This window comes from Silene latifolia, chromosome 9 (genome assembly GCF_048544455.1).
Source record: "Silene latifolia isolate original U9 population chromosome 9, ASM4854445v1, whole genome shotgun sequence".
Lineage (NCBI taxonomy): Eukaryota > Viridiplantae > Streptophyta > Magnoliopsida > Caryophyllales > Caryophyllaceae > Silene > Silene latifolia.
In genome coordinates, this window is record NC_133534.1 from 68,998,648 (window position 1) to 69,014,838 (window position 16,191).

Genomic DNA, 16,191 nt, shown 5'->3' on the forward strand with positions numbered 1-16,191 from the left:
ACCCGCGCCTAAATGGGGTGTTCAGACCAGAGATCAACCGTGTTTGTTCTCGTCATTTCCTTTTAATTCATTTTCATATTTGTAATCGGATTTTACCATTCCAAATACTTTCGAACCCTTTTTTATTTTATTTCATTTGTTTTAACCATAAAACATTTTTCACCCTTGGTTCCTTATACCATGACGGTTAAATCCGTGTTTCGGTAATAATATTTGGTTAATGACATTTAAAAGGTATTTTAAAACCTTTTATTTTATTTCTTTACATTTTCAAACAAACATATTAGTCCCCAACACAAAGTCATCCTTGGTTCTACATACCATGCCGGATTTTAACCCGGGTACGATGATGAGTATCGACTAATAACATTCAAATGGATTTAAAACAATTAGTCCATAATTAGTTTCAAAACTATTCATGTCAAGTTTGTCAAGTCGAACCCGACACCGAATATTATCCCAATAATGATGATTATTCGAGTCTAGTTCTTCAAATCAACGAATGCGGTCTAAACGACCCCTTCAAATCAAACCGGGTTCAAATACCCATTTTCAACACGTTTTATAACTGTTTCTAAAAGGTCAGAACACGACACATAAACCGTTGGCTAACCCGCGCCTAAACAGGCCTTCCATTCCTCATATTCAAAACCAGAGGGAGGCCCCTTGTATCGCCGGCCGGCTCGCGCCTCATTTAGCCGTCTGGTATAGGTCCTGTTCCCTTCAAGCATTAGTCTAGGACGATCCCGACTCCGGTTAGCCCGGATATAGGATGGATCAGATGACAATTTGATTATTCAAAATCATATTTGCAAAATGTCTTACTAAGACAAATGGATCATGTTATACACCCTAACCCTAATACGGTAAATGGATGTTTAATTTCCGTCTTGCGTGCAAATAAATCATTAATCCAACTCGACATCTTATACTTGATACTTGGATTAAATCAACCGACTTAGAAAGCTCTCACATGTTAGGTTTAAATTATTGGATGCACATTCATGCATTTAAACCGTTTTATCAACTTTTGTATTCAACCAACCAAGATCGATCAGTAGAGGCCGCTACCACGGCCAAGATTGGGTGTCTGATTAAAGGGCTTCCCAATACGTACCTTCACCTCTTACTCAGAAACTTTGGATAATGGACGACCTTATCCAGGGCGTACGAGAGTCATTCTAGAGATAAGATGCTAAAGAGGGACGATTTCCTTATCTTTAGTACCTATGTCAAACGCTGCTTTGTGCTTCGATTTGACCGAGGTATAAAGTGGAATTCGAACGGGTTCCAGGCATCCCACAAATTCTTGGTGGCGACTCCGAACATCTCTAATCGTTTCGAGACCCTTACCGAGACGAAACCGACCGATCTAAAACCGATCCGGTCGAAAGCATTTTTACGCCGCCGAGCGTGGCTTTCAAAAGACCGTTGTATGTCCACAGATCGAAGTGGGCTTGCAGGTGGGCCATGTCCACAGAATATGAGAAAATTCATGCTTGTCCCAATGACTGCAATTGTACCATACAGATTATGAGAAATTATCATATTGTCTGCGCTGCTCTGTATGGCATTATAAGACTAAGGAAGGGATCTCAGCTAAGGTGTTGTGGTAATTTTCAATAATACCAAAATTTATGATCGGGTCCGTTTCGAGTTCACAATTAAAGATGTGGTCGTTGGGTCACGGTCGAATCAAAACACAATTTATAACTTCACAAACAACTCTACAATTAGTAAAGAGGCAAGTAAAGGTCGGATCCAAAGGGACGGGAGTTGGATTTCTATTGCAACTAGTGGTGTCTAAGGGGTGTCACAAATTGGGTTGACGTAGAAGGTCACTAAACTAAAATAGCAATGAAAATAAACAAGCAAGATGAATTAAAGGGGTGTAAACAATTGATTAAAAGCACTAGGGTGTCATGGGATCATAGGGGAATCATGGGATATGATCATACAAACATGTTCTCAAATTATAAGCAAGCAATTATTATTGTGATGGATTGAGTTGGGTTATATCTTACAATCCTAGGAAAGTTTGGGTCCCGGAGCCGAATCGATTAGATTGTACAACACCTACAAGTCGACTTAATCTTCCCTACTCAACAACATACATGGTCTAATGAGACTCGAGTTGGGTAATGTCTTACAAGTCTCATTGAAAAGATAGGTGATGGTGGTAAATGCAAGGATTCATAGGCTTAGCATTTCATCAAACATAACATGTGCATGAGTTGAGATCAAAACAAGCAAGCAAATAAAATATGAAAGCATATTAATTTAAGCATGAATCATTCCCCATGTTGGTTTCCCCTAATCACCCATTTAACCCTAGCTAAGAGACTACTCACTCATTATCATGTTAATCATGCTAGCAAGGTTGTCAATCATACCAACAATATGAAACATGATGAATAAATGAAAGTAATTAACAATAATTAAAAAGGGATTAAGAGATTATACCTACTAATGATTCCAATAATAAAGCAAAGATAAAAGAAGTACTTGAATGCTTGATTGAGAGGTTGTCAATCTCCCAACAATAACCCAAATAATCTTCAATTACCCAAAATAAAGGATGAACAAAAGAGAGATTAAGGAAATAAAACTTGTATTAGAACTTGATTAATTGTTGATTACAATACTAAAGAGAGATTTGATTGATATTAACTACTCTAATTATTGATAAGAAGAACCTGCTCCTCTAATTAGACTAATGGGGTATTTATAGTGGAAATTAGGGAGGATGCATTAGGGTTAACTAAGGGCTAAACTAGTAATTACACTTTTTAGATTGAGCAAGGAGGAGCCGGTATTTTTCGAATGAAGGGCTTCTTTCTTCGTAGCTTGGAGAAGAGGAAATCACGCTGTGCTGGAATCCGGGCGGAATAAGGTCGAGACGGGCGGATTCTGGTGATGGGGTCCGAGCGGATTCGAGGGAATCCGGGCGGATTGTGGAGGTGGAATCCGAGCGGATTCGAGCAAAGCCGCACGGATTGTGCAGCTGGGGGACGGCCGGATTGGTGACAATCCGCACGGATTGTCTCCCAGCAAGACATCTTCTTCTTTTCTTCCCTTTTCTTCATAAATTCCTTGGGGATTTCTTTGGGGACTCAAGGATCCTTTCTCAGCATTACTCTTCTACTATAATATGTACAAAAGCCTTCTAATCTTGTCTCTCCTTGATGCTTGGTCATTGAATTCGATCAATTTAGTCTCGTTTTGCCATGAAAATGCAAGATTCTTACTCCTTTCCTACCAAGGGATCAAAATCTCAAAGAATATGCAAAACAAAGAACTAAAGATAAGAAATGACCCAAATATGCACTAAAAAGCATGGGAACAAGGCTAATTCGGGGGCTAAATATGCGTTAATTATGGTCACATCAAATATCCCCAAACCGAACCTTTGCTCGTCCCGAGTAAAGAGGTGACAAAGACTAGGACCAATACTAACCTATCCTAATAATATAGCCGATATGAGACAATTAGCGGGTCTCACTCCGCCCCTTCAACTCACAACAAGACAACCATGAGGTAGGATGCCTTCTTGAAAGGCAAGGTGGGTCTTGCCAAAATGGCGACACATCCAAACATTAAGCACACAAAATTTCATAATGGATGCATCTACAAAAGGAATAGCCACTTCCTCATCAAGTGGCGGAGGCACTAAAGAGGAACAAATTTAAGAGCATGTAATCATTCACAAATACCAGTTCAACAAATTACTAAGGCTAAGAGGATGGCACTAAATCACCTCCAAATGGTGTTAAACTAGACTACTTTCGTCCTCAATTTCCAAATGCTTTCGTCAAGAGCGATCGGATGGTGGTGGAATGATGATCCCTATGATGCTAGTAGCATATGACATGACAAGTCTCGAATTCTCTACAAAAGTAAAGGTCATGGATCGTCCCAAGCTCGACCAAGTGGCTTGACAAAAAGGCTTTTTGGGAATGAAATGCTCAAATCTTTATTCACAACGGGTGGATATGACTAGTATTCAAAATTGTCCTCATTTCACTTTCACATTTCAAAAATTTAAGATGGGGTTTTTCCCTTCCGGGCTAGTGTCCTTTGCTTTCGCCAATCGCATATTAGGCAACCGGTTAACCTCTAGACAATAGCTTTTCGGGGTGATAGTCACTCTGTCTCTGGGCGGCCGAATTCACAACCGTATGGGGGCCCAATTCAATGGATCCCGCACCAAAGCACATCGAAGTGGTACGCCTCCATCAAAACAACTTAAATTTCTCAACTTTCAACAATTCATAGCATTTTAGGTTCCTTGGCATTAGATTACTTCCACATGACAAAATTTCTTTGAAATGAGCACTTCAAGCTTATTGATAGAAAATATTTTTGGGTTGCCTTACCACAAGGTCAAACAAGGTCACCTAGACAAGTTAACCAAGTCCATATCGCATCACGGGGTTGGATAGGTGACTCACATGCAAACCCTTGACTAGGCTTTGGGTCATGGGTCAAAAGACACTAGTATGACACTATCTAGGGTGTTTTACAACCATTCTAGTAGGCAAAGTCTTAAGTTGAACAAGTATTTGTAATGGCTTAGTTGCTCTTGTCAAAGTTCCTAATTAGGCATTTTTCAAAACATTTCTAACATGCAACTACATGCCATGATGCAACTAATATAAACATCCTAATGCAAGTGATTCTATTAACTAATATGACATATAAACTAAATGCAAGTCCTAAGTTCACATTGTTATACCGCATCAATCAAAATAAAGCCACATAGTCATTAACATAAAGAGGAAAAAGGAGATTGGAAAGATCATACCATGCGGTCTTCATGATCCTCATGTCTCGGATGTGGCGTAGTCAATCAATGTGAATAAGGATAGAACAAACACAATATATACAAGACAATATATACAAGACTACAAAAGGAAATAAACATGTTTTTGGGTTTTCAATTTTCAAATTTTTATGATTTTTGAAATTTTTCAATTTTTTTTGGATTTTTGAATAAGAGTTAAATGTTAGAATTCCCATCCCCACACTAATATGGGCATTGTCCTCAATGGCCAAAATGATGGAAATTATGCAAAGATGATGCATGATTTCTACACTAAATGCAATCTACACTAAGCTACACTACATGATGCATGGTTTTTGTTATGACGGAGAGGATAATTTAGATTACCTCCCGTTGTGTATGCATTAACTTCCCCAAACAGAGTGAGACACTATTGCTAATGTCCAAGAATGGGTGTAGTTCATGCACACACTATGCAATGCATGAAACTAATTTGTCATTTTGGATTTTGAAAATGGGAACAATAAAATGAGAACACCTCAATGATACCGAGGTGTGAGTCCTCTAAGGTTCTAGGACTACTCCAACAATGTTCAAAATTATAATTAAAACAAAGAGAGAAATAGACAAACCATGAGAGGGTAGGAGTCTCCAAGGCTTGCTAATCTTCCATCATGCTATCACCATCACTTTCCTCATTAGAAGTGGTCACATTGCCACTTCCCTTGTCATTTGCTTCTTCACTTTCTTCCTCATCTTGCTCATCATCATCTTCACCATCCTTTTGTCCTTCTTCACTTGCTTCTTCATCAATGTTATCATCAACTTCTTCATCATTACCAACAACCTCATTGTCACCCGAAACGACCCTAGATGCACCCGGAAATAGGACTTCTCTATCCGCCCAACTAGGCAAAGGACAAGATGGATCAAGTAGTCATTGCCTAGCTAAGTGTATGAGGGGTGGATATTGAGCCAAGTAAGCGTTTTTCCGGTCCTCAAAGGCTTGCTTGTGCATTGCTTGCATGAGAAGAGTCAAATAATCATTTCTAGCTTCAACTCCTTCCGGCTTGAACTCATCATACTCAAAGGGGTAAGGTGGTATGACAATGGAAGAGGAGGGAGTTTCAAGATCACCCTTTTGTTGTTGAATAATATACTCGGCCTCTATAGAAAGGGGAAGTAGATAATTGGTCCGGTGGACGCTTAGACGACAAATCTTTGAAGGCAAGGTGAACGATCTAGCTTCACTAGTGAGCCATCCATACTTAGTGTCAAGGGGGTTATGGGCAACTCACTTGTACTTGTGTATCATAGTATGCAAATCAACAAGATGGCCACCCTCCTTTGCTTTGTACTTGTTATCCTTATTGAAGTTAGGATCAAAGTGCTTAGCTAGGATAGTGACTAGGCCGCCATTGACAATAATAAAGAGTGCCCTTCTTCCCACAATCAATGTTGAGCCATCTATCTACCAAGAGCCTCAAAGAATTGTAAGGCTTGGTGTGTACTCTTCCAATGTTCAAAGCCGATTCAGGGAGAATAAAATCAAGTTTGGTGAAATGGTTGGTATCTTTCCTTGCAATTATGGTGTTTCCCATGACCTTGTGCGATACTCTTATGCCCGGATGGTGGACCAAAAGAGCACGACTCGCATGAAAGTCCTCAAATTTCCTCCCGGAAATTGCCTCCCAAAGAGGTTCGGGGTCATACTTTCCATAATTCTTAAAATAACGCGGTTCATCACTAAGACCCAAAATTTCACTCAATTCCCTAAAGGAAATGCGTCTACTAACATTAGCTAGATAAAACTCGAGATTCTCCCTATTCTCAACTTTGGTGACTTTCAAAGAACTCAAAAATTCCAAGGTAAGGGAGGGGTATGTCAACTCCTTTGTTTCAAACAATTTCTTCAACCCCATGGCTTTGAAAAAGGCTCAAGTTTGCTCAAGAACACCCAATTTTTCTAAGGTATCTTCACATATAAATTTGGTGGATTGAATTGATTTCCTAGCAAACTTGGCAAAAGTATTTCTATGGGTTTCAAAAATAAAAGTTACCTCCGGATAATGCAAAAGCTGATCGATTTCCGGAGTAGAAGGTGTTGTTGCTCCCATAGAAGGTTGGTGTTGTTGATGCACTTCCAAGTTTGGTGTTGCTACCACCATAGCCAATGCTTTCTTTGTTTGAAGAGCCTTTTGCCTTCGTGAGAGTGCCTTAGCCTTTGGTGCCTTTGTTGCCTTTGTTGCTCCCTTAGTCCTTGCCATTGATGAACTAACCAAGAAAAGAATGAAAAATCTTCAATTTGTAGTGTACCCAAATCGATTTAAAGGTGAAAGGCTTTGCCGTTATGAAATCAAAAATCGACTCAAAGGTTGAAGATTTTGTGCTTGGTTTTGATTTTTATTGAAGAAGGAGTGGTTGATTTGTTGTTAGAAGGGTGATTTGATTTGATTTTGGTGAATGTTGTTGAGGGATTTTGTTTTTGTGATGGAGAGGATGAGGGTTTTGATGCTGTGGGTAGTGTTTATGAATGAATGAATGAATGAAGGAAGGTGGGAGGGATTTTATAAAGACCGAAATTTTCGAACTGCAGGGGCAATCCGTGCGGATTATGCCCAATCCGTGCGGATTCTGCTCTTTCTGGGTTGTATAAAACTCGCCTAAAGACGGGCGGATTCATAAGAAGACGCTCGGATTTTCTTGATGCGGGACGGGCGGATTTGCCTGAAGACGGACGGATTTCGGTCCGGGAAATTTTTCTTGTTTTCCTCAGCAGAGAAGACGGGCGTCTTCAGTCCAGGACGGACGGATTTGCAGAGACGGGCGGATTGCTGTTCAGGACGCCCGGATTCAGTCACAGTCGGAAATTTTCAAAATTCAGCTCAGTTCAGGACGGGCGTCTTTTCTGCAGTACGCTCGGATTACTGAAGACGGGCGGATTCTCCTGAATCCGCTCGGATTTGACCCCTTGTACCCGGATTCAGTTCCATCCGTGCACAATGCATTTCCCTTACCATTCTTCTATTCTTTCTTCAAATCTTATGTTCTTCATTGTGGGGGCACTACTAAGGCATGGATAGCCTAGGCAATTGTCATCCCCACACTAAGGTAAAGCACTACACATCAATTGAAATTGTTAGTCCCTCCCTCACTTCTCTCAAACATGACAATTATCTTGATCAAAATAAATAAAAATCCAAAGATGACAAAAAATGCAATACAAGAATTGAAATGTAAGTTAGGGAGTTAGAAATATTTACAAGTGGTGGTTTAGGGAGGACTTCACCAAACTCTCATTCTTGATGAGATGTCAAGGGGGCATGTCCAAGGTGTTGTTGATGTTGCCCAACACCTTGAAAAAGTAATCGAAAGCTTGTTCATTATCATGGAAGAGGTCTTCAATAGACCTTGGCCCTTGTTGTCGGTCTTGATCGATGGCATTACCAATGTAGGGATTAAAAATCCCTTCAAACTCGTTGTCCCAAAGACCACAAACTTCATTAAGTTGATCATTGAAAATCTCTTGCTTAGATGGAGACAACTCTCCCAATTTCTTCTCTTGGCCAATGAGGCCATTCTCTTCTTCCTTGGTTGATTTTGATGAGCTTTGCAAGCTCTCCTTGTCACAATTTACTTGCTCTTTGAATGGAGCATCTTCAATTTTCTTCTTCCATTGGAGTTCTGATTTCTTCCTCTCATCCTTTCGGCTATAATGATCAATCATGAAACATGGTTCATGCAAACGAGGAGCTCTCATAGTCTTGTCAAGATTAAAAGTTATGCTTTCATCTCCCACTTCTAGAGTGAGCTCACCATGTTTCAAATCAATCACCGCACCCGCGGTGTGTAGGAAAGGTCTTCCTAGAATGATTGGAATGTTGGAATCTTCCTCCATATCAACAATGACAAAGTCCACCGGGATGAAAAACTTCCCAATTCGCACGGGGACATCTTCCCATATCCCTAATGGTGTCTTCGTCGATCTATCGGCCATTTGGAGTGTGATGTTGGTGCATTTAAGCTCTCCCATCCCCAACCTTTTACTCACCGAGTACGGCATGACACTCACACTAGCCCCTAGATCACATATGGCTTTGTTGATCGTCGTGTCGCCAATGGTACACGGTATTGAGAAGCTTCCCGGATCCTTTAACTTTGGAGGTTAACTCCCTTGAAGTATTGCACTACTCACCTTAGTGAAGGCGATAGTCTCAAGCTTCCGGATCGACTTCTTCTTTGTGAGGATATCTTTCATGTATTTCGCATAGGCCGCCGGCACGTGATTGATTAATTCCGTGAAAGGAATTGAGACTTCCAAATTCTTCACAATTTCCATGAACTTTCCAAGTTGATCATCAAATTTGGGCTTGGCTTGACGACTTGGAAAAGGAAGTCTAATCACAATGGGCTCCTTCTCCTTGACCTTGTCTTCATTTTTCTTTGAACTTTCTTCTTTTGATGATTCTCCATCTTTGGGGCTTTGCACAATTTCTTCCTTTTCACTAGCTTCCACAACTTCATCCTAAACTTGCTTTCTTCGTGCTTCATACCTTATACCGCTTCTCAAGTGAATGGCACTAACCGTTTCATGTCTAGGGGGATTACTTTGAGGTGGTAATTACCCCTTTTGTCTTTGTGAGCTTGAAGATGCTAGTTGAGTCAATTGAGTTTCCAACATCTTGGTGTGAGCTAGAATGTTAATGATGGTGGTTTCCTTTGCTTGGCTATCTTTTTGCATTTGAGTGAAAAATTCTTGTTGATTCTTTTGCATTTGGAGGACCGCTTTTTGGACATCAAAACCTTGGTCATTTTGGTGATTGTATGGATTTTCATTTTGGTAACCTTGGTTTTGATTGTAAAAGGGTCTTTGATTTTGGTTTCTCATGGGTGGTGGAGTGTATGTTGTTTGAGGGTTTTGAACATTTTGGCTTTTGTATGAGAGATTTGGATGGAATTTGGTGTTTTTATTGTAAAAATTGGAATAAGGGGTACCACTCTTGTATGCTTGGAAAGCATTCACTTGTTCATTTGTTCCCCTACATTTACCTTGGTCATGTCCCAAAGTTCCACAATTCTCACATATCCCACTTGGGATTGATGAGGATGCCGCCATGGCATTAACATGATGCTTTGATGATTTTGAGTTTTCATCAAGTCTAGCCATAGCTTGTTCAAACTTCAAGTTGATTGTATCAATGTGAGCACTAAGTTGAGCACCCAATTGAGTGACGGAGTCCACTTCATGCTTTCCTCCTCTAGTAGCCTTGCGAGGTCTACTATATTGTGAGTTATGGACCGCTATTTCCTCAATCTTGTTCCATGTTTGATTGTCATCAACTTCGGCGAACATTCCATTTGATCCCATATTGAGAATGTTCCTAGAATCTTCATATAAACCATTCCAAAATTGTTGTACCAAAACCATTCCTAAGTCCATGGTGAGGACATGAGCGACAAATTCCCTTGAACCGCTCCCAAGCTTCATACAAACATTCTTCATCCCTTTGCTTAAAACCCGTAATTTGAGCTCTTAGCATGTTAGTCTTTTCCAGTGGGTAGAATTTTTTGTAGAAAGCTAGAGCTAACTTCTTCCAAGAATCTATTCCGAGGGTGGCCTTATCAAGGCCCTTCAACCATTGCTTCGCGGTGCCGATTAAAGAAAAAGGAAATAAGACCCATCTAATTTGGTCTTGAGTCACGCCCGTTTGAGAGATTGCATCACAATAGTCGCAAAAGGTTTCCATATGAGAATGAGGGTCTTCACTAGGCATCCCCCCAAATTGGCTCCTCTCAACTAATTGGATGAAGGCGGACTTGGCAATAAAATTTCCGGTTAGATGTTGCGGTGTAGGAGTACCATTTGGTAGATTCTCCTCGGTGGGTACGGAGTGTGACGAGAATTTAGGCATTGTAGTTGGATTTTGTGGGGTATTGTGTAATGGGTTCTCCTCTCCTTCTATTGTGAAAGGATTGACGAACTCACTAGTGGGTTGAACAACTTCACTAATACCTCTTAAATTCCTCCTAACAAGTCTCCTATTGTTCGTCAAGGTTCTTTCGATTTCACGGTCAAAAGGTAACAAATCACCTTGTAACCTTCTAGACATGCAAAATATCAAACAACTCGAAAACAATTAGAACAAACCGTGAGGAGTTTTACTTCCCCAAGGCGAAGAAAGACACAACTAATAACAATAAAAAGAAATCTAAATCAAACAAACACCGTCCCTGGCAACGACGCCATTTTTGATCGGGTCCGTTTCGAGTTCACAATTAAAGATGTGGTCGTTGGGTCACGGTCGAATCAAAACACAATTTATAACTTCACAAACAACTCTACAATTAGTAAAGAGGCAAGTAAAGGTCGGATCCCAAGGGACGGGAGTTGAAATGAGATTTCTATTGCAACTAGTGGTGTCTAAGGGGTGTCACAAATTGGGTTGATGTAGAAGGTCACTAAACTAAAATAGCAATGAAAATAAACAAGCAAGATGAATTAAAGGGGTGTAAACAATTGATTAAAAGCACTAGGGTGTCATGGGATCATAGGGGAATCATGGGATATGATCATACAAACATGTTCTCAAATTATAAGCAAGCAATTATTGTTGTGATGGATTGAGTTGGGTTATATCTTACAATCCTAGGAAAGTTTGGGTCCCGGAGCCGAATCGATTAGATTGTACAACACCTACAAGTCGACTTAATCTTCCCTACTCAACAACTTGCATGGTCTAATGAGACTCGAGTTGGGTTATGTCTTACAAGTCTCATTGAAAAGATAGGTGATGGTGGTAAATGCAAGGATTCATAGGCTTAGCATTTCATCAAACATAACATGTGCATGAGTTGAGATCAAAACAAGCAAGCAAATAAAATATGAAAGCATATTAATTTAAGCATGAATCATTCCCCATGTTGGTTTCCCCTAATCACCCATTTAACCCTAGCTAAGAGACTACTCACTCATTATCATGTTAATCATGCTAGCAAGGTTGTCAATCATACCAACAATATGAAACATGATGAATAAATGAAAGTAATTAACAATAATTAAAAAGGGATTAAGAGATTATACCTACTAATGATTCCAATAATAAAGCAAAGATAAAAGAAGTACTTGAATGCTTGATTGAGAGGTTGTCAATCTCCCAACAATAACCCAAATAATCTTCAATTACCCAAAATAAAGGATGAACAAAAGAGAGATTAAGGAAATAAAACTTGTATTAGAACTTGATTAATTGTTGATTACAATACTAAAGAGAGATTTGATTGATATTAACTACTCTAATTATTGATAAGAAGAACCTGCTCCTCTAATTAGACTAATGGGGTATTTATAGTGGAAATTAGGGAGGATGCATTAGGGTTAACTAAGGGCTAAACTAGTAATTACACTTTTTAGATTGAGCAAGGAGGAGCCGGTATTTTTCGAAGGAAGGGCTTCTTTCTTCGTAGCTTGGAGAAGAGGAAATCACGCTGTGCTGGAATCCGGGCGGAATAAGGTCGGGATGGGCGGATTCTGGTGATGGGGTCCGAGCGGATTCGTGGGAATCCGGGCGGATTGTGGAGGTGGAATCCGAGCGGATTCGAGCAAAGCCGCACGGATTGTGCAGCTGGGGGACGGCCGGATTGGTGACAATCCGCACGGATTGTCACTCAGCAAGACATCTTCTTCTTTTCTTCCCTTTTCTTCATAAATTCCTTGGGGATTTCTTTGGGGACTCAAGGATCCTTTCTCAGCATTGCTCTTCTACTATAATATGTACAAAGGCCTTCTAATCTTGTCTCTCCTTGATGCTTGGTCATTAAATTCGATCAATTTAGTCTCGTTTTGCCATGAAAATGCAAGATTCTTACTCCTTTCCTACCAAGGGATCAAAATCTCAAAGAATATGCAAAACAAAGAACTAAAGATAAGAAATGACCCAAATATGCACTAAAAAGCATGGGAACAAGGTTAATTCGGGGGCTAAATATGCGCTAATTATGGTCACATCAATTTATAAGGATTTATTTGAACGAAGAAGATGCATGAATGTTGACTTGGCATAATAGTGGAAGGATTGAAGATGGAAAGTTAAGACACTCAGCGGATGGTCAACAGTGGAAAGAGTTTGACGCTAAATATCCTGACTTCACCAAAGAATCAAGGAACTTGCGTCTAGCGCTCTCCACAGATGGAATGAACCCTCATGGAAACATGAGTACCCAACACAGTACTTGGTCAGTTGTGTTGGCCATCTATAATTTACCCCATGGGTTTGCATGAAACAGAAGTATCTGATGTTGTCGTTGTTAATATGTGGCCCTCGACAACCTGAAAATGACATAGATGTGTATTTGGAACCACTTCTAGATGATCTAAAGATTCTGTGGGAAAGTGGGATACCAGTGTTTGATGGTTATAAGAAGGAAAGTTTCAATCTGAGAGCTATGTTATTGTGTATAATAACTGACTTTCCGGCGTACGACGATCTTTCTGCACATACTGCACATGGAAAAGTGGCTTGCCCATTGTGTGGGGGGGATGTTGAATCAGAATATTTAAAGCATTATCGCAAACATGTGTACATGGGAAATCGTTGATGGTTATGCCCTGATCATCATTATCGTATGCTTTATAAGGTGTTTAATGGGTGTCCTGAGCAGCGTGGGAGTCCTCAGATTTTGAATGGTCATGAAGTGTATGAGAAAGTGACAGATATTGAGATAACTTATGGGAAGAAGGGACCTAAGTTTTTACTCGTGGTTATAAAAAAAACCATATTTTTTTACCAAACTTCCGTACTGGCGTGACCTTTCGGTTAGACATTGCCTAGATTTTATGCACATTGAAAAAAACTTTTGTGATAATATAATCAATAATCTGCTGAATGTTCCGGGTAGGACAAAAGACAACAAGGCAGCTAGGGATGATATGGCTTAGATGGGTATTAGGCCCGAGCTGGCAGCTAAAACAAAAGGAAATCAGACTTTTTTGCCGCCTGCAGCTCCTACTCTTTCAAAAAAGGAGAAAAAAGAGTTTTGCGAATGCTTGCATGGTATTAAGGTGCTAGAGGGATATTCATCTAATATTAGAAGCCTTGTTTCATTGCAGGATCTAAAACTTACTGGTTTAAAGTCACATTACTGTCATATATTGATACAACAACTACTAGCTGTGGCCGTTCGTTCCATTCTACCTCCAAAGGTTCGACATGCTATAATTAGATTTTGCTATTTCTTCAAATCATTCAACAGTAAAGTCATTGATCCCGATGAAGTGGAAACTTTGCAGGACATCCTCGTCACCAGTCCTTGTCAGTTTGAAATGTATTTTCCTCCCTCATTTATTACTATCATGGTTCATTTGACTGTCCACCTAGTCCGGAGGTTTTGTATCTGGGGCCAGTGTATTTGAGATATCAGTACCCATTCGAACGATTGATGAAAGTTTACAAGGATTACACATCTAATAGGTATCGTCCAGAGGGGTGTATTGCTGAGCGAGCAATTATCGATGAAGCTCTTTCGTATTGTTACGCGTACCTCTCCTTGGATGAGTTAATTGGAGCTCCTACGAATCGTTATAGTGACTGGATGAATGTAAAGGTGTAAGGGGTCATGTTTCCAAGGATATGTCATCTGACATACGACATAGAGCTCATACATACGTTCTTTTTAACGATGATCATATCCAGCCTTACAGTATGGAACACCAGCGTTACCTTAAGGGAAAACACTCTCATAAGAACGAAAGATGGTATGCAAATGAGAATTACACTTAATTTAGTGACTAGTATAAGGATACTATTTACAATGATGACAACCCAAATGATGATTTCTCAACCAGCCTACGACATATCGCTTTCGGTCCTGATGCTCGTGCAACTTTTTATAGCCGGTATGCGATCAATGGGTACACTTTCTAAACCCGCATTCAAGATGAGGCGAGCACAATATAAAACAGTGGAGTTTGCATAGATTCTGAGGCAATATAGTTTGCTAGTTCAAAAGATAAAAATCCTATTTTGTGTACAATGCAATATTATGGAGTTATTCAAGAGATATTGGTTTTAGACTACATGGATTTTGAGATACCTCTATTTCGGTGCAAGTGGGTTGACAAAAACAATGGTGTTAGAAAGGATGATTTAGGATTCACATTAGTAAATTTTGACAAGGTTGGAAACAAGGACGATCCTTTTATATTAGCGTCACAAGCAAAACAAGTGTTTTATGTTACCGATCCTATGGATAAGAAGTGGTCAGTTGTTCTATCTTGCCATCGCCGAATTTCAGATGATGAAGACGTCGAATTTGAAGGCCTTGATCACAGTGCTATATCGTAATTTAGTAATGATGTTGAAAATGTTAACATTCCAAACATATATACACGAGATGATCATGATGAAGGTATTTGGGTTAATGATCATGTTGAAAATGGAAGCCTCAAGGACGTGATGACATTCTTTCTAGGGCAATCGACAAAGCAGAGCATCCAGGTCGTGTGAGAGGGGTATCGACGCATGTTGGTATCACTAATTTTTTTGGGAAAACTAGTCGAAGGATGATGAGTGGTGATGACTCCAAGAAGGTAACCGTATAAATACTGTATTTGAACCAACGTAATTTATAAGTATATATGCTGACATTAATTTCTACTACAAAGCTACAGAAAATAGCCAGGTTAATGTTGAGAATGTTGGAAACTTGGGAAAAGCCAACCGAAAAAGAGTTGGATATGGTTCAAGAAGTCATAAAGGAAGCAGAGGAGGACGAGGAGGACGAGGACGAGGACGAGGACGAGGACGAGGAGGAGGAGAAGGAGGAGGAGGAGGAGGAGGAAAAAGAGGTAATAATATTTATGTCTTATATATAGTGTGTTATATGATTTGGAAAATCAGTACGTGTTATATGGACAAGTGTTAATATACAGAAGGAAGCCGAGGAGGACATGGCAAGGGAGAAGGAAATGGCAAATGAGACTGAGGTGGGAGCTGAGGATCGATATCAGGCAGTTGAAGAGGAAGATGAACCCAGGAAGGACGTGACACAGGATGAGGTGGAGGTAGTTGATGATCAGATATTCTTCTCAACACCGAAAAAGGTAATAGCTGCTAGTTTATAATTATTCATATCATACACATTTTTTACTTATGAAATTTATTAAAGGTAGTGAATGTATGTGTACTAATTGACTAAAGCTGTCGTTAAGGGCGATTACAAGGTGGCTTGTCGTCTGTTCTATTTACATGGGAAACAGAAAGTTGATGTTGCCAGGGGATACGTGTTCATTTACGACCGGCTTCAACAAGTTAAGGTTCATGGTATACCCCTTCGTGACAAATGCAGGAAAGTGGAAGTGTCCCAATTATATAAAGAGTATGGGGAAGTAAAAGTACCATTTCCTAATGAGG

At 39.9% G+C, this 16,191-nt stretch overlaps 1 protein-coding gene and 1 non-coding gene across 2 annotated transcripts in view; both read left to right on the top strand.

The window, feature by feature from the left end:
• The window catches only part of LOC141601171 (uncharacterized), a 169,798-nt gene that overhangs the window by 90,796 nt on the left and 62,811 nt on the right, over positions 1 to 16,191 (top strand). The gene's annotated exons all lie outside the window — the stretch shown is intronic.
• On the top strand, positions 10,217 to 10,323 carry LOC141604356 (small nucleolar RNA R71). The gene has a single exon (XR_012526059.1). It is a non-coding gene; the product is annotated as a small nucleolar RNA R71 (small nucleolar RNA).